We start from the raw sequence: 19737 nt of genomic DNA, 5'->3' as shown, positions 1-19737 counted from the left end.
ACACGTCCTGCACGTCGGCTAGTCAACGGCGCGCAGCGTTCACCGCGCCACGTCGGCCTGGATGTGTGGCGCCGTTCGCATGAGCGCCACACAGACAAGTGTGGCGCCGCTCGCAAGGGCGCCACACAAAAGGGTTAGTCCAGCAAAATAGTTTGGCCAGAGAGTTATTTCGTGCTTTTCTTCGCCAAAAGGATTATTTTTGTCAAAATCGCCTTCTCAAACAGATTGCGCAGCCGGTTTTTTTCTTTCTTTTCTGAGCAGCCGGTTGTTGTGCGTACGCATGATGAGAAAATTGCAGAAACTGGATACTCATAAGCATCAATTCTGGTAATTGGGCTGATAAGTCTAATGGTTTAGAGCAGCTGGATTCACGCTGAACATTATCCTGTAGCAAAATCCACGTTCTAGAATTATTGGGTCATTGTAAGGCCCCGAACTTAGTAGTCCGGTACTCCCGTTATGTATCTATATTTACGATTTTATAATCAATGTGTCGTAAATACATAATCGAACTGATACAAATTACATCATCTTTATATATCAAATTTAAAGTCTCAGCAAAAGAAGCTTTCCAAGTCATGTCTTAACCCTACATGCGACTGACTAGAAGAGTGGCCTAGTTCGTATCTTCTCCGAAGTCGTAGCCTCCCTCCTTCTTCATGTAACTCCTCCTCAAAGTGACGAAGTAAATAGCCATAGATAACAATGCCGGTGAGTATGTCTGAATGTACTCAAACCACGTAAGAATGAATATCGAATGCAATATGGATGTAACAAGTAACATGCTCTGCTCTATTCCATGGCTTATTTTATCTGAAAACAAAAATTTCTCTTGTTGATATAGCTTCTCTATATATTTGTAAGAAAATAGTTAGAAAACAAGTTTTATTTTGAAGACTACTAGGTAGGATAGGGGTTACCCATTTTCTTTTATGTTCATTTCGGAACGACCAATACCTTTCCTTCTTACCATCATGGTACTCCTTTCTTTCACACCCGCTAGTATCATTTCCAAAATATTTTAAACACTTTTAGTAAACCAAAATACTTCAGGCTAGGTAACATGCCATCCCAACCGTCCATAACCGTAGACATGACTATTCGAATAGTTTTACATATTGCAGAGGTTGTACACTCCTTACAAGACTCAGTACATGATCATCCACGAATCATCATACACAAGTATGCAGGGTTTTTGATAATTGAACAAAACATTTCGCATTCCCACCATGGGGACCTATGGGGTGTTTCTCCCAACACCATAGAAGCTCAACTCCATTTTTCGAGCATTGCTCCAACGCCATAACGTGAGATATTTCTCCCCGGCACCCTTGAAGCTCACCTCTCCAAGCATGGCTCCAACACCATAACAGGAGACCCATAATGCTCCACACAAGAATAACAATAAACTATGGGCTAAGCCCCATCTTATTTCATGGTAATGTGGTTGCACTATATTTTGGTTCGGGTAAATACTTAGATGCTAAAGTTTTTGAAAACATTTCTTCCTCCACTTGCCTTCAACATCCATCTTTCGAAAACCTTTCTTTTCATAAACCTCACACTTGGTCAGGGTTGCACCATTCCGAGGCTTTCAAAGAATTCATTTTCTTTAAAACTATTTCCAAATATTCTTTCTAATATTTTAGGTAGAAGTCAAAAGGGCTCTCTTCTTATAGTTCGTCTTTCTTTGAAAATAGGTGACAAAGAGGATATAGGGTGCTAGACATTGTCACCCACAATAATAATAAAAGGTAAACATGAAATTTTATAAACCTGTAAAAGAATGCATAGTAAAATAGTAGGATCAGAGATATGAATCAAGAGGTGGCTTGCCTTGGCTAGATGGCTATTCCTCTTTCTCCTTCGTTAACAATCATGCCGATCGCCGCGAAATAAAAGGGTACAATCAACACATGACATAAACAAATAAGCACAGAAATAACACTCAGTACAAACTTATAACACAACGCTAAGAAGTCTAGCTTAGTCCTACAGTACTCCTACTTTATTACGTTTTCAACCTTTAAAAGTAAAGCCAAAACGTGAAACTCAAAACTGATCCGGGTGCATGCACCCGGTATGTACAAAACATATTTCAAAAAGTTAAAAAATTAAGGAAAAAAATCACATGCAGAGGAACATGTTCTATGTGTGCACGTAAAGTTTCACGTAAAACTAACATTTTTGTGGATTGTTTTATCACCAAAATTTATCTTTTTTACACATGGCATAAAACATGCCGGTTTTTGCTGAGACAACGTTGTGAGCATGTAATATATCAAGATATACATGGGACATTTTTTGTATTTTTTTGACATTTTTAAATATGTTTAAAATGCATCTTAAATAAAGGATGTATATGCACCGGGGTGACATCACATATATACTAGTATTAGTTAATGCACAACCTAAGTTTCATAAAATTGATGGAGCTAATTTTCCATTGATCAACTGCCAAGAACGTTGGATCCCGGAAAGCAGACTCAAATATGTAACTCAATTCCTCCGTCGGCCATACTGGCCTCTATGTTAGTTAGTGCACTTCCAATATTTTGAGAAAACAAGGTGACCAAAAAGGATGTTGCGTAGATTCAAACGATTGAAATGATTAAAACATTGCTTCATACAGTTTACTTGGGCCAACAGCGTGCCTGAGCCAACATACGAGAAACTAGATCGTGTGTTGATGGATACCGAATGGGAGAATCAATATCCCATGGTGTCTGTCCGCGCCCTAGAGCATATTGAAAAACTGTCTGACCATGCTCCCATTCTCTTAACCACTGGGAATCCACGTCAGGTTTGTAAACGGCCGTTCAAATTTGAACTAGGTTGGCTACAACGAGATGGATTTCACGAGATGGTTAAGAGGGTGTGGGAAAGACCAGTCAGGGGCAACAATCCGATGTCGAGATGGAATAATAAAATGCGCGCTACGCGTAAAAATCTCACGGGTTGGACTGCACGTACGGCTGGTATTCTTAAGAAAGAAAAGATTCGCCTTTCACAAGTGATCGATGACCTAGAGGCCCTAGCAGAAGTGAGACCGTTATCCACGCAAGAGATTGACATTAAGAATCAATCCAATGCGCAGATAGCGAGCCTTCTTCGCAAAGAGGAACTCAAATGGTATCAACGATCGAAGGCCCAATTCATTTTGGAAGGGGATTCGAATACACGATATTTTCATGGCTTAGCCAATGAAAGGCATCGGAAAAAACGTATTCATTCTCTCATCCAAGATGAAGGGGTTATTGAAGGGCACGATCAACTCAAATCTTACATTACTAATTACTATAAGGATCTGTTTGGGCCTCCGGAGGAAAGTTCTTTCTCCCTTAATGAGGACCGCACGGACGATATACCCCAAGTTTCTCCAGAGGAGAATGGCCTCTTAACTGCGCCTTATTCTGAGGATGAGGTTAAGAAAGCAATTTTCCAAATGGAGTGCAATAAAGCACCGGGTCCAGATGGTTTCCCAGCGGAGTTTTATCAAACTTTCTGGGATACTATCAAATTGGATCTTCTAGATTTGTTCAGTGATCTTCACACAGGACAACTAGAACTATTTCGTCTAAATTTTGGTGAAGTAATTTTGTTACCGAAGGTTAATGAGGCAGAAAGGATTCAACAATATAGACCTATTTGCCTCTTAAACGTCAGTTTCAAAATTTTCACGAAAGTGGCCACCATTAGACTGAATACGGTCGCGGATCATGTTGTCCAACCCTCTCAGACTGCTTTCATGCAAGGAAGGAATATCCTTGATGGAGTGGCAGTTCTGCATGAGACGGTACATGAGATGCATTCCAAGAAACTTAATGGGGTCATTTTAAAATTAGATTTCGAAAAGGCATATGATAAGGTCAAATGGTCTTTCCTACAACAGACACTCAGGATGAAAGGTTTTTCGCCTGAGTGGCGTGCTCTAATTTACGATTTTGTGTATGGAGGTAGCGTGGCAATTAGGGTCAATGATGACACCGACCACTATTTCCAGACACGAAAGGGGTTACGCCAAGGCGATCCGCTATCACCAATGTTATTCAACATTGTAGCGGATATGCTGGCAATACTCATAGAGCGTGCCAAGTCTGATGGTCAAATTGAAGGTGTGATCCCACATTTGGTTGATGGGGGTTTATCTATCCTTCAATATGCCGACGACACAATTCTTTTTATGGATCATAATCTCGAAAAAGCTCGTAATCTCAAATTAATTTTAGCAGCTGATGGCGTGTAACTCACACGTTCGTTGGGAACCCCAAGAGGAAGGTATGATGCGCACAGCAGCAAGTTTTCCCTCAGAAAGAAACCAAGGTTTATCGAACCAGGAGGAGCCAAGAAGCACGTTGAAGGTTGATGGCGGCGGGATGTAGTGCGGCGCAACACCAGAGATTCCGGCGCCAACGTGGAACCTGCACAACACAAACCAAGTACTTTGCCCCAACGAAACAGTGAGGTTGTCAATCTCACCGGCTTGCTGTAACAAAGGATTAACCGTATTGTGTGGAAGATGATTGTTTGCAGAAAACAGTAGAACAGTATTGCAGTAGATTGTATTTTAGTATAGAGAATTGGACCGGGGTCCACAGTTCACTAGAGGTGTCTCTCTCATAAGATAAACAGCATGTTGGGTGAACAAATTACAGTTGGGCAACTGACAAATAAAGAGGGCATGACCATGCACATACATATTATGATGAGTATTGTGAGATTTAATTGGGCATTACGACAAAGTACATAGACCGCTATCCAGCATGCATCTATGCCTAAAAAGTCCACCTTCAGGTTATCATCCGAACCCCTCCAGTATTAAGTTGCTAACAACAGACAATTGCATTAAGTATTGCGCGTAATGTAATCAGTGACTACATCCTTGAACATAGCACCAATGTTTTATCCCTAGTGGCAACAGCACATCCATAACCTTAGAGGTTCTTGTCACCCCTCCAGATTCACGGAGACATGAACCCACTATCGAGCATAAATACTCCCTCTTGGAGTTACTAGCATCAACTTGGCCAGAGCATCTACTAATAACGGAGAGCATGCAAGATCATAAACAACACATAGACATAACTTTGATAATCAACATAACAAGTATTCTCTATTCATCGGATCCCAACAAACGCAACATATAGAATTACAGATAGATGATCTTGATCATGTTAGGCAGCTCACAAGATCCGACAATGAAGCACAATGAAGAGAAGACAACCATCTAGCTACAGCTATGGACCCATAGTCCAGGGGTAGACTACTCACACATCACTCCGGAGGCGACCATGGCGGTGAAGAGTCCTCCGGGAGATGAATCCCCTCTCCGGCAGGGTGCCGGAGGCGATCTCCTGAATCCCCCGAGATGGGATTGGCGGCGGCGGCGTCTCGGTGGGTTTTCCGTATCGTGGCTCTCGGTACTGGGGGTTTCGCGACGGAGGCTTTAAGTAGGCGGAAGGGCAGGTCAGGAAGGGGCACGAGGGCCCCACACCACAGGTCGGCGCGGCCAAGGCCTGGGCCGCGCCGCCCTAGGGTTTGGGCGCCTCGTGGCCCCACTTCGTCTCCTCTTCGGTCTTCTGGAAGCTTCGTGGCAAAATAGGACCCTGGGCGTTGATTTCGTCCAATTCCGAGAATATTTCGTTACTAGGATTTCTGAAACCAAAAACAGCAGAAAACAGCAACTGGCACTTCGGCATCTTGTTAATAGGTTAGTTCCAGAAAATGCACGAATATGACATAAAGTGTGCATAAAACATGTAGATAACATCAATAATGTGGCATGGAACATAAGAAATTATCGATACGTTGGAGACGTATCAGCATCCCCAAGCTTAGTTCTGCTCGTCCCGAGCAGGTAAAACGATAACAAAGATAATTTCTGGAGTGACATGCCATCATAACCTTGATCATACTATTTGTAAAGCATATGCAGTGAATGCAGCGATCAAAACAATGTATATGACATGAGTAAACAAGTGAATCATATAGCAAAGACTTTTCATGAATAGTACTTCAAGACAAGCATCAATAAGTCTTGCATAAGAGTTAACTCATAAAGCAATAATTCAAAGTAAAGGCATTGAAGCAATGATGGCGTGTATTTCACACGTTCGTTGGGCAACCCCAAGAGGAAGGTATGATGCGCACAGCAGCAAGTTTTCCCTCAGAAAGAAACCAAGGTTTATCGAACCAGGAGGAGCCAAGAAGCACGTTGAAGGTTGATGGCGGCGGGATGTAGTGCGGCGCAACACCAGAGATTCCGGCGCCAACGTGGAACCTGCACAACACAACCAAAGTACTTTGCCCCAACGAAACAGTGAGGTTGTCAATCTCACCGGCTTGCTGTAACAAAGGATTAACCGTATTATGTGGAAGATGATTGTTTGCGTAAAACGGTAGAACAAACGGATATTGCGGAGATTGTATTTCAGTAAAGAGAATTGGACCGGGGTCCACAGTTCACTAGAGGTGTCTCTCCCATAAGACGAACAGCATGTTGGGTGAACAAATTACAGTTGGGCAATTGACAAATAAAGAGAGCATGACCATGCACATACATATCATGATGAGTATAGTGAGATTTAATTGGGCATTACGACAAAGTACATAGACCGTCATCCAACAGCATCTATGCCTAAAAAGTCCAAATTCAGGTTATCATACGAACCCCCTCCAGTATTAAGTTGCTAACAACAGACAATTGCATTAAGTATTGCGCGTAATGTAACTAGTGACTACATCCTTGAACATAGCACTAATGTTTTATCCCTAGTGGCAACAGCACATCCATAACCTTAGTGGTTCTTGTCACTCCTCCAGATTCACAGAGGCATGAACCCACTATCGAGCATAAATACTCCCTCTTGGAGTTACTAGCATCAACTTGGCCAAAGCATCTACTAATAACGGAGAGCATGCAAGATCATAAACAACACATAAGCATAGCTTTGATAATCAACATAACAAGTATTCTCTATTCATCGGATCCCAACAAACGCAACATATAGAATTACAGATAGATGATCTTGATCATGTTAGGCAGCTCACAAGATCCGACAATGATAGCACAATGGGGAGAAGACAACCATCTAGCTACTGCTATGGACCCATAGTCCAGGGGTAGACTACTCACACATCACACCGGAGGCGACCATGGCGGCGTAGAGTCCTCCGGGAGATGATTCCCCTCTCCGGCAGGGTGCCGGAGGCGATCTCTGGATCCCCCGAGATGGGATCGGCGGCGGCGGCGTCTCCGGAAGGTTTTCCGTATCGTGGTTCTCGGTGCGGGGTTTCGTCACGGAGACTTTTTATAGGCGAAAGGGCAGGTCAAGAGGCGGCACGGGGGCCCCACACCACAGGGCCGCGCGGCCAAGGGGGGGGGCCGCGCCGCCCTAGGGTGTGGCCCCTCCGTGGCCCCTCTTCGTCTCTCCTTCGGACTTCTGGAAGCTTCGTGAGAAAATAGGCCCCTGGGCTTTGATTTCGTCCAATTCCGAGAATATTTCCTTACTAGGATTTCGGACACCCACAACAGCAGAAACAAAGAATCGGCACTTCGGCATCTTGTTAATAGGTTAGTTCCAGAAAATGCACGAATATGACATAAAGTGTGCATAAAACATGTAGATAACATCAATAATGTGGCATGGAACATAAGAAATTATCGATACGTCGGAGACGTATCAGCATCCCCAAGCTTAATTCTGCTCGTCCCGAGCAGGTAAAACGATAACACGTATAATTTCTGAGTGACATGCCATCATAATCTTGATCATACTATTTGTAAAGCATATGTAGTGAATGCAGCGATCAAAACAATGTATATGACATGAGTAAACAAATGAATCATATAGCAAAGACTTTTCATGAATAGCACTTCAAGACAAGCATCAATAAGTCTTGCATAAGAGTTAACTCATAAAGCAATAATTCAAAGTAAAGGCATTGAAACAACACAAAAGAAGATTAAGTTTCAGCGGTTGCTTTCAACTTGTAACATGTATATCTCATGGATATTGTCAACATAGAGTAATATAATAAGTGCAATAAGCAAGTATGTAGGAATCAATGCATAGTTCACACAAGTGTTTGCTTCTTGAGGTGGAGAGAAATAGGTGAACTGACTCAACATTAAAAGTAAAAGAATGGTCCTCCATAGAGGAAAAGCATCGATTGCTATATTTGTGCTAGAGCTTTGATTTTCAAAACATGAAACAATTTTGTCAACGGTAGTAATAAAGCATATGTATCATGTAAATTATATCTTACAAGTTGCAAGCCTCATGCATAGTATACTAATAGTGCCCGCACCTTGTCCTAATTAGCTTGGACTACCGGATCATCACAATGCATTGTTTTTACCAAGTGTCACAAAGGGGTACCTCTATGCCACCTGTACAAAGGTCTAAGGAGAAAGCTCGCATTGGATTTCTCGCTATTGATTATTCTTCAACTTAGACATCCATACCGGGACAACATAGACAACAGATAATGGACTCCTCTTTTATGCATAAGCATATAACAACAATTAATAATTTTCTCATTTGAGATTTGAGGATTGTTGTCCAAAACTGAAACTTCCACCATGGAACATGGCTTTAGTTAGCGGCCCAATGTTCTTCTCTAACATATGCATGCTTAACCCTATGGTGGTAGATCTCTCTTACTTCAGACAAGACGAACATGCATAGCAACTCACATGATATTCAACAAAGAGTAGTTGATGGCGTCCCCAGTAAACATGGTTATCGCACAACAAGCAACTTAATAAGAGATAAAGTGCATAATTACATATTCAATACCACAATAGTTTAAAGCTATTTGTCCCATGAGCTATATATTGCAAAGGTGAATGATGGAATTTTAAAGGTAGCACTCAAGCAATTTACTTTGGAATGGCGGAAAATACCATGTAGTAGGTAGGTATGGTGGACACAAATGGCATAGTGGTTGGCTCAAGTATTTTGGATGCATGAGAAGTATTCCCTCTCGATACAAGGTTTAGGCTAGCAAGGCTTATTTGAAACAAACACAAGGATGAACCGGTGTAGCAAAACTCACATAAAAGACATATTGAAAACATTATAAGACTCTACACCGTCTTCTTTGATGTTCAAACTCAATACTAGAAATTATCTAGACCTTAGAGAAACCAAATATGCAAACCAAATTTTAGCATGCTCTATGTATTTCTTCATTAATGGGTGCAAAGCATATGATGCAAGAGCTTAATCATGAGCACAACAATTGCCAAGTATCACATTACCCAAGACATTTATAGCAATTACTACATGTATCATTTTCCAATTCCAACCATATAACAATTTAACGAAGGAGAAACTTCGCCATGAATACTATGAGTAGAAACCAAGGACATACTTGTCCATATGCTACAGCGGAGCGTGTCTCTCTCCCATAAAGTGAATGCTAGGATCCATTTTATTCAAACAAAACAAAAAAACAAAAACAAACCGACGCTCCAAGAAAAAGCACATAAGATGTGATGGAATAAAAATATAGTTTCAGGGGAGGAACCTGATAATGTTGTCGATGAAGAAGGGGATGCCTTGGGCATCCCCAAGCTTAGACGCTTGAGTCTTCTTGATATATGCAGGGGTGAACCACCGGGTGCATCCCCAAGCTTAGAGCTTTCACTCTCCTTGATCATGTTGCATCATACTCCTCTCTTGATCCTTGAAAACTTCCTCCACACCAAACTCGAAACAACTCATTAGAGGGTTAGTGCACATTATAAATTGACATATTCAGAGGTGACACAATCATTCTTAACACTTCTGGACATTGCATAATGCTACTGGACATTAATGGATCAAAGAAATTCATCCACCATAGCGAAAGAGGCAATGCGAAATAAAAGGCAGAATCTGTCAAAACAGAACAGTTCGTATTGACGAATTTTAAAATGGCACCAGACTTGCTCAAATGAAAATGCTCAAATTGAATGAAAGTTGCGTACATATCTGAGGATCATGCACGTAAATTGGCTTAATTTTCTGAGTTACCCACAGGGAGGTGGACCCAGATTCGTGACAGCAAAGAAATCTGGAACTGTGCAGTAATCCAAATCTAGTACTTACTTTTCTATCAACGGCTTAACTTGGCACAACAAAACACAAAACTAAGATAAGAAGAGGTTGCTACAGTAGTAAACAACTTCCAAGACACAAAATAAAAACAAAGTACTGTAGGTAAAAACATGGGTTGTCTCCCATAAGCGCTTTTCTTTAACGCCTTTCAGCTAGGCAGAAAGTGTGTATCAAGTATTATCAAGAGATGAAGTGTCAACATCATAATTTGTTCTCATAATAGAATCAAAAGGTACCTTCATTCTCTTTCTAGGGAAGTGTTCCATACCTTTCTTGAGAGGAAATTGATATTTTATATTACCTTCCTTCATATCAATGATAGCACCAACAGTTCGAAGAAAAGGTCTTCCCAATATAATGGGGCAAGATGCATTGTATTCAATATCCAAGACAACAAAATCAACGGGAACCAGGTTATTGTTAATGGTAATGCGAACATTATCAACTTTACCCAAAGGTTTCTTTGTAGAATGATCAGCAAGATTAACATCCAAATAACAATTTTTCAGCGGTGGCAAGTCAAGCATATTATAAATTTTCTTAGGCATAATAGAGATACTTGCACCAAGATCACATAAAGCATTACAATCAAAATCTTTAATCTTCATCTTAATGATGGGCTCCCAACCATCCTCTAACTTTTTAGGAATAGAGGCTTCACGCTCTAGTTTCTCTTCTCTAGCTTTTATGAGAGCATTTGTAATATGATGCGTGAAAGCCAAATTTATAGCACTAGCATTAGGACTTTTAGCAAGTTTTTGCAAGAACTTTATAACTTCAGAGATGTGGCAATCATCAAAATTCAAACCATTATAATCTAAAGCAATGGGATCATCATCCCCAATGTTGGAAAAAATTTCAGCAGCTTTATCACGAGCAGTTTCAGCTTTTAGCGATTTCAGGCAGTTTTTCGCGCTTTGCATTCGAAGTGGAAACATTGCTAACACCAATTATTTTATTAGTATGAGTAGGAGGTGCAGCAACATGTGTAGCATTAGCATTACTAGTGGTGGTAATAGTCCAAACTTTAGCTATATTCTTCTCTTTAGCTAGTTTTTCATTTTCTTCTCTATCCCACCTAGCACGCAGTTCAGCCATTAATCTTATATTCTCATTAATTCTAACTTGAATGGCATTTGCTGTAGTAGTAATTTTATTATGATGATTCTCATTAGTCATAACTTTCGATTTCAAAAGATCAACATCAGCAGCAAGACTATCAACTTTAGAAGCAAGTATATCAATTTTCCCAAGCTTTTCTTCAACAGATTTGTTAAAAGCAGTTTGTGTACTAATAAATTCCTTAAGCATGGCTTCAAGTCCAGGGTGAACTCCTATTATTGTTGTAAGAATTCCCATAAGAATTACCATAGCCGTTGCCATTATTATAAGGATATGGCCTATAGTTGTTACTAGAATTGTTCCGGTAAGCATTGTTGTTGAAATTATTATTTTTAATGAAGTTTACATCAACATGTTCTTCTTGTGCAACCAATGAAGCTAATGGAACATTATTAGGATCAATATTAGTCCTATCATTCACAAGCATAGACATAATAGCATCGATCTTATCACTCAAGGAAGAGGTTTCTTCGAGAATTTACCTTCTTACCTTGTGGAGCTCTTTCCGTGTGCCATTCAGAGTAGTTGATCATCATATTATCAAGAAGCTTTGTTGCTTCACCAAGAGTGATGGACATAAAGGTACCTCCAGCAGCTGAATCCAATAAATTCCGTGAAGAAAAATTTAGTCCTGCATAGAAGGTTTGGATGATCATCCAAGTAGTCAGTCCATGGGTTGGGCAATTTTTAACCAGAGATTTCATTCTTTCCCAAGCTTGAGCAACATGTTCAGTATCTAATTGTTTAAAATTCATTATGCTACTCCTCAAAGATATAATTTTAGCAGGGGGATAATATCTACCAATAAAAGCATCCTTGCATTTAGTCCATGAATCGATACTATTCTTAGGCAGAGATAGCAACCAATCTTTAGCTCTTCCTCTTAATGAGAAAGGGAACAATTTTAGTTTAATAATATCACCATCTACATCTTTATATTTTTGCATTTCACATAGTTCAACAAAATTATTAAGATGGGCAGCAGCATCATCAGAACTAACACCAGAAAATTGCTCTCGCATAACAAGATTCAGTAAAGCAGGTTTAATTTCAAAGAATTCTGCTGTAGTAGCAGGTGGAGCAATAGGTGTGCATAAGAAATCATTATTATTTGTGGTTGTGAAGTCACACAACTTAGTGTTTTCAGCGTTGGCCATTTTAGCAACAGTAAATAAAGCAAACTAGATAAAGTAAATGCAAGTAAACTAATTTTTTGTGTTTTTGATATAGCAAGCAAGATAGCAAGTAAAGTAAAACTAGCAACTAATTTTTTTGTATTTTGATTTAGTGCAGCAAACAAAGTAGTAAATAAAACTAAGCAAGACAAAAACAAAGTAAAGAGATTGAGAAGTGGAGACTCCCTTGCAGCGTGTCTTGATCTCCCGGCAACGGCGCCGGAAAATATGCTTGATGGCGTGTATTTCACACGTTCGTTGGGCAACCCCAAGAGGAAGGTATGATGCGCACAGCAGCAAGTTTTCCCTCAGAAAGAAACCAAGGTTTATCGAACCAGGAGGAGCCAAGAAGCATGTTGAAGGTTGATGGCGGCGGGATATAGTGCGGCGCAACACCAGAGATTCCGGCGCCAACGTGGAACCTGCACAACACAACCAAAGTACTTTGCCCCAACGAAACAGTGAGGTTGTCAATCTCACCGGCTTGCTGTAACAAAGGATTAACCGTATTGTGTGGAAGATGATTGTTTGCAGAAAACAGTAGAACAAAGTATTACGATGGGATTGTATTTCAGTAAAGAGAATTGGACCGGGGTCCACAGTTCACTAGAGGTGTCTCTCCCATAAGACGAACAACATGTTGGGTGAACAAATTACAGTTGGGCAATTGACAAATAAAGAGAGCATGACCATGCACATACATATCATGATGAGTATAGTGAGATTTAATTGGGCATTACGACAAAGTACATAGACCGTCATCCAACCGCATCTATGCCTAAAAAGTCCACCTTCGGGTTATCATCCGAACCCACTCCATTATTAAGTTGCTAACAACAGACAATTGCATTAAGTATTGCGCGTAATGTAACTAATGACTACATCCTTGAACATAGCACTAATGTTTTATCCCTAGTGGCAACAGCACATCCATAACCTTAGTGGTTCTTGTCACTCCTCCAGATTCACAGAGGCATGAACCCACTATCGAGCATAAATACTCCCTCTTGGAGTTACTAGCATCAACTTGGCCAAAGCATCTACTAATAACGGAGAGCATGCAAGATCATAAACAACACATAAGCATAGCTTTGATAATCAACATAACAAGTATTCTCTATTCATCGGATCCCAACAAACGCAACATATAGAATTACAGATAGATGATCTTGATCATGTTAGGCAGCTCACAAGATCCGACAATGATAGCACAATGGGGAGAAGACAACCATCTAGCTACTGCTATGGACCCATAGTCCAGGGGTAGACTACTCACACATCACACCGGAGGCGACCATGGCGGCGTAGAGTCCTCCGGGAGATGATTCCCCTCTCCGGCAGGGTGCCGGAGGCGATCTCCTGGATCCCCCGAGATGGGATCGGCGGCGGCGGCGTCTCTGGAAGGTTTTCCGTATCGTGGTTCTCGGTACTGGGGTTTTCGTCACGGAGACTTTTTATAGGCGAAAGGGCAGGTCAAGAGGCGGCACGGGGGCCCCACACCACAGGGCCGCGCGGCCAAGGGGGGGGCCGCGCCGCCCTAGGGTGTGGCCCCTCCGTGGCCCCTCTTCGTCTCTCCTTCGGACTTCTGGAAGCTTCGTGAGAAAATAGGCCCCTGGGCTTTGATTTCGTCCAATTCCGAGAATATTTCCTTACTAGGATTTCTGAAACCAAAAACAGCAGAAAACAAAGAATCGGCACTTCGGCATCTTGTTAATAGGTTAGTTCCAGAAAATGCACGAATATGACATAAAGTGTGCATAAAACATGTAGATAACATCAATAATGTGGCATGGAACATAAGAAATTATCGATACGTCGGAGACGCATCAAGCAACACAAAGGAAGATTAAGTTTCAGCGGTTGCTTTCAACTTGTAACATGTATATCTCATGGATATTGTCAACATAGAGTAATATAATAAGTGCAATATGCAAATATGTAGGAATCAATGCACAGTTCACACAAGTGTTTGCTTCTTGAGATGGAGAGAAATAGGTGAACTGACTCAACAATGAAAGTAAAAGAATGGTCCTCCATAGAGGAAAAACATCGATTGCTATATTTGTGCTAGAGCTTTGATTTTGAAAACATGAAACAATTTTGTCAACGGTAGTAATAAAGCATATGTATCATGTAAATTATATCTTACAAGTTGCAAGCCTCATGCATAGTATACTAATAGTGCCCACACCTTGTCCTAATTAGCTTGGACTACCGGATCATCGCAATGCACATGTTTTAACCAAGTGTCACAAAGGGGTACCTCTATGCCGCCTGTACAAAGGTCTAAGGAGAAAGCTCGCATTGGATTTCTCGCTGTTGATTATTCTCAACTTAGACATCCATACCGGGACAACATAGACAACAGATAATGGACTCCTCTTTTATGCATAAGCATGTAACAATAATTAATAATTTTCTCATATGAGATTGAGGATATATGTCCAAAACTGAAACTTCCACCATGGATCATGGCTTTAGTTAGCGGCTCAATGTTCTTCTCTAACAATATGCATGCTTAACCATAAGGTGGTAGATCTCTCTTACTTCAGACAAGACGAACATGCATAGCAACTCACATGATATTCAACAAAGAATAGTTGATGGCGTCCCCAGAAGCATGGTTATCGCACAACAAGCAACTTAATAAGAGATAAAGTGCATAAGTACATATTCAATACCACAATAGTTTTTAAGCTATTTGTCCCATGAGCTATATATCGTAAAGGTGAATGATGGAATTTTAAAGGTAGCACTCAAGCAATTTACTTTGGAATGGCGGAGAAATACCATGTAGTAGGTAGGTATGGTGGACACAAATGGCATAGTGGTTGGCTCAAGTATTTGTATGCATGAGAAGTATTCCCTCTCGATACAAGGCTTAGGCTAGCAAGGTTATTTGAAATAAACACAAGGATGAACCGGTGCAGCAAAACTCAGATAAAAGACACATTGTAAACATTATAAGAATCTACATCGTCTTCCTTGTTGTTCAAAACTCAATACTAGAAATTATCTAGACCTTAGAGAGACCAAACATGCAAACCAAATTTAGCATGCTCTATGTATTTCTTCATTAATGGGTGCAAAGCATATGATGCAAGAGCTTAAACATGAGCACAACAATTGCCAAGTATCACATTACCCAAGACATTTATAGCAATTACTACATGTATCATTTTCCAATTCCAACCATATAACAATTTAACGAAGAAGAAACTTCGCCATGAATACTATGAGTAGAAGCTAAGGACATACTTGTCCATATGCTACAGCGGAGCGTGTCTCTCTCCCATAAAGTGAATGCTAGGATACATTTTATTCAAACAAAACAAAAACAAAAACAAACCGACGCTCCAAGAAAAGCACATAAGATGTGACGGAATAAAAATATAGTTTCAGGGGAGGAACCTGATAATGTTGTCGATGAAGAAGGGGATGCCTCGGGCATCCCCAAGCTTAGACGCTTGAGTCTTCTTGATATATGCAGGGGTGAACCACCGGGGCATCCCAAGCTTAGAGCTTTCACTCTCCTTGATCATGTTGCATCATACTCCTCTCTTGATCCTTGAAAACTTCCTCCACACCAAACCCGAAACAACTCATTAGAGGGTTAGTGCACAATAAAAATTAACATGTTCAGAGGTGACACAATCATTCTTAACACTTCTGGACATTGCATAAAGCTACTGGATATTAATGGATCAAAGAAATTCATCCAACATAGCAAAAGAGGCAAAGCGAAATAAAAGGTAGAATCTGTCAAAACAGAACAGTTCGTATTGACGAATTTTAAAACGGCACCAGACTTGCTCAAATGAAAATGCCCAAATTTAATGAAAGTTGCGTACATATCTGAGGATCACTCACGTAAATTTGCTTAATTTTCTGAGTTACCTACAGAGAATTTAGCCCAGATTCGTGACAGCAAAGAAATCTGAAACTGCGCAGTAATCCAAATCTAGTATGAACTTTTCTATCAACGACTTTACTTGGCACAACAAAACACTAAACTAAGATAAGGAGAGGTTACTACAGTAGTAAACAACTTCCAAGACACAAAATAAAAACAAAGTACTGTAGGTAAAAATCATGGGTTGTCTCCCATAAGCGTTTTTCTTTAACGCCTTTCAGCTAGGCGCAGAAAGTGTGTATCAAGTATTATCGGAGGGTGGTGCATCATCCTTACCTTGGGCTTTAGGAGTTGCCTCAACAATGCATGTTATCTTATCTATGTAAGTTTCAGAGGCTCCCTTTTCATTAGTCTTAGACTTGCTACTCTCATCAAACAAATTTTCAGGAACAAGCCAAGCATAGTTATTTTCTAGTGCATCATTCATAGCTAGGAGTTTACATGGTATTGGTGCTTTGATCTCCCCTCCATCATCAATATTATTAGTGTATCTTATTCTATCCATGTCCATCTTTTCAAGGAGACTAACAAAATTAGTATGAGAACCAAGCATATTAAATTTAGCAAAGACATTTCTAGCTTCTTTTGCTAGACCACCAAATTCTCTAAGAAGGGTTTCTAAAACAAAATCTTTCTTTCCCCCCCCTTCCATATCACCAAGTGTAAGGAACATGTGTTGGATTATAGGATTGAGATTAACAAATTTAGATTCCAACAGGCGAACTAAATGCGCAGCAGCAATTTCATAAGTGGGAGCAAGGTCTACCAAGTGTCTATCTTCAAAATCTTCAATGGTACTAACATGATTGAAAAATTCTTCTATATTATTTCTCCCAACTATAAACCCACGTCCTACCGGTATGTCTTTCGTGGTAAAATTAAAAGGAAACATGATGAATCAAGTAAAGTAAATGCAAGTAACTAATTTTTTTGTGTTTTTGATATAGCAAACAAGATAGCAAATAAAGTAAAACTAGCAACTAATTTTTTTGTATTTTGATTTAGTGCAGCAAACAAAGTAGTAAATAAAACTAAGCAAGACAAAAACAAAGTAAAGAGATTGGGAAGTGGAGACTCCCCTTGCAGCGTGTCTTGATCTCCCCGGCAACGGCGCTAGAAAAAGAGCTTGATGGCGTGTAACTCACACGTTCGTTGGGAACCCCAAGAGGAAGGTATGATGCGCACATCAGCAAGTTTTCCCTCAGAAAGAAACCAAGGTTTATCGAACCAGGAGGAGCCAAGAAGCACGTTGAAGGTTGATGGCGGCGGGATGTAGTGCGGCGCAACACCAGAGATTCCAGCGCCAACGTGGAACCTGCACAACACAAACCAAGTACTTTGCCCCAACGAAACAGTGAGGTTGTCAATCTCACCGGCTTGCTGTAACAAAGGATTAACCGTATTGTGTGGAAGATGATTGTTTGCAGAAAACAGTAGAACAGTATTGCAGTAGATTGTATTTCAGTATAGAGAATTGGACCGGGGTCCACAGTTCACTAGAGGTGTCTCTCCCATAAGATAAACAGCATGTTGGGTGAACAAATTACAGTTGGGCAATTGACAAATAAAGAGGGCATGACCATGCACATACATATTATGATGAGTATTGTGAGATTTAATTGGGCATTACGACAAAGTACATAGACCGCTATCCAGCATGCATCTATGCCTAAAAAGTCCACCTTCAGGTTATCATCCGAACCCCCTCCAGTATTGAGTTGCTAACAACAGATAATTGCATTAAGTATTGCGCGTAATGTAATCAGTGACTACATCCTTGAACATAGCACCAATGTTTTATCCCTAGTGGCAACAACACATCCATAACCTTAGAGGTTCTTGTCACCCCTCGTATTCACGGAGACATGAACCCACTATCGAGCATAAATACTCCCTCTTGGAGTTACTAGCATCAACTTGGCCAGAGCATCTACTAATAACGGAGAGCATGCAAGATCATAAACAACACATAGACATAACTTTGATAATCAACATAACAAGTATTCTCTATTCATCGGATCCCAACAAACGCAACATATAGAATTACAGATAGATGATCTTGATCATGTAGGCAGCTCACAAGATCCGACAATGAAGCACAATGAGGAGAAGACAACCATCTAGCTACAGCTATGGACCCATAGTCCAGGGGTAGACTACTCACACATCACTCCGGAGGCGACCATGGCGGTGAAGAGTCCTCCGGGAGATGAATCCCCTCTCCGGCAGGGTGCCGGAGGCGATCTCCTGAATCCCCCGAGATGGGATTGGCGGTGGCGGCGTCTCAGTAAGGTTTTCCGTATCGTGGCTCTCGGTACTGGGGGTTTCGCGACGGAGGCTTTAAGTAGGCGGAAGGGCAGGTCAGGAAGGGGCACGAGGGCCCCACACCACAGGTCGGCGCGGCCAAGGCCTGGGCCGCGCCGCCCTAGGGTTTGGGCGCCTCGTGGCCCCACTTCGTCTCCTCTTCGATCTTCTGGAAGCTTCGTGGCAAAATAGGACCCTGGGCGTTGATTTCGTCCAATTCCGAGAATATTTCGTTACTAGGATTTCTGAAACCAAAAACAGCAGAAAACAAGAATCGGCACTTCGGCATCTTGTTAATAGGTTAGTTCCAGAAAATGCACGAATATGACATAAAGTGTGCATAAAACATGTAGATAACATCAATAATGTGGCATGGAACATAAGAAATTATCGATACGTTGGAGACGTATCAGCAGCCTTCGAGCAATTATCGGGATTGAAAATTAACTTCCATAAGAGTGAATTGTTCTGTTTCGGCGATGCCCAAAACGATATGACTCAGTATACAGAGTTGTTTGGTTGTGGGCAAGGCCATTTCCCTATTCGGTATTTGGGTATCCCGATTCACTATCGGAGACTTACCCTGGCTGAATGGAAGATTGTGGAAGAAAGATTACAGAAACGCCTTAGTAGTTGGAAAGGCAAATTGCTGTCTCTAGGAGGAAGACTGGTACTCATTAACTCGGTACTAACAAATATGGTACTGTATATGTTATCATTCTTTCTTCTGCCGAAAGGAATTCTGCATAAACTCGATTATTATCGATCCAGATTCTTTTGGCAAGGGGACAGCGAGAAAAAGAAATATCGATTGGTTAAATGGAGTATAGTGTGTAGTCCCAAAGATCAAGGCGGACTTGGAATTCATGACCTGGAGGTTAAGAATTCTGCTCTGCTAGGTAAATGGCTTTTTAAGCTTCTTACCGAGAATGGGACTTGGCAAACTATTCTCCGGAGAAAGTATATTGGCTCGAAGACGCTCTCCCAAGTGGTTTGGAAACCCGGGGACTCTCACTTCTGGGCTGGTCTCATGGCAACGAAAAATATTTTCTTTCGTCATGGTACTTTTTCTATTAAGAATGGAGCACAGATACGTTTCTGGGAAGATGTTTGGTTG

This window comes from Lolium perenne, chromosome 5, assembly GCF_019359855.2.
Source record: "Lolium perenne isolate Kyuss_39 chromosome 5, Kyuss_2.0, whole genome shotgun sequence".
Lineage (NCBI taxonomy): Eukaryota > Viridiplantae > Streptophyta > Magnoliopsida > Poales > Poaceae > Lolium > Lolium perenne.
Note: the sequence above shows the minus strand (reverse complement) of the source record.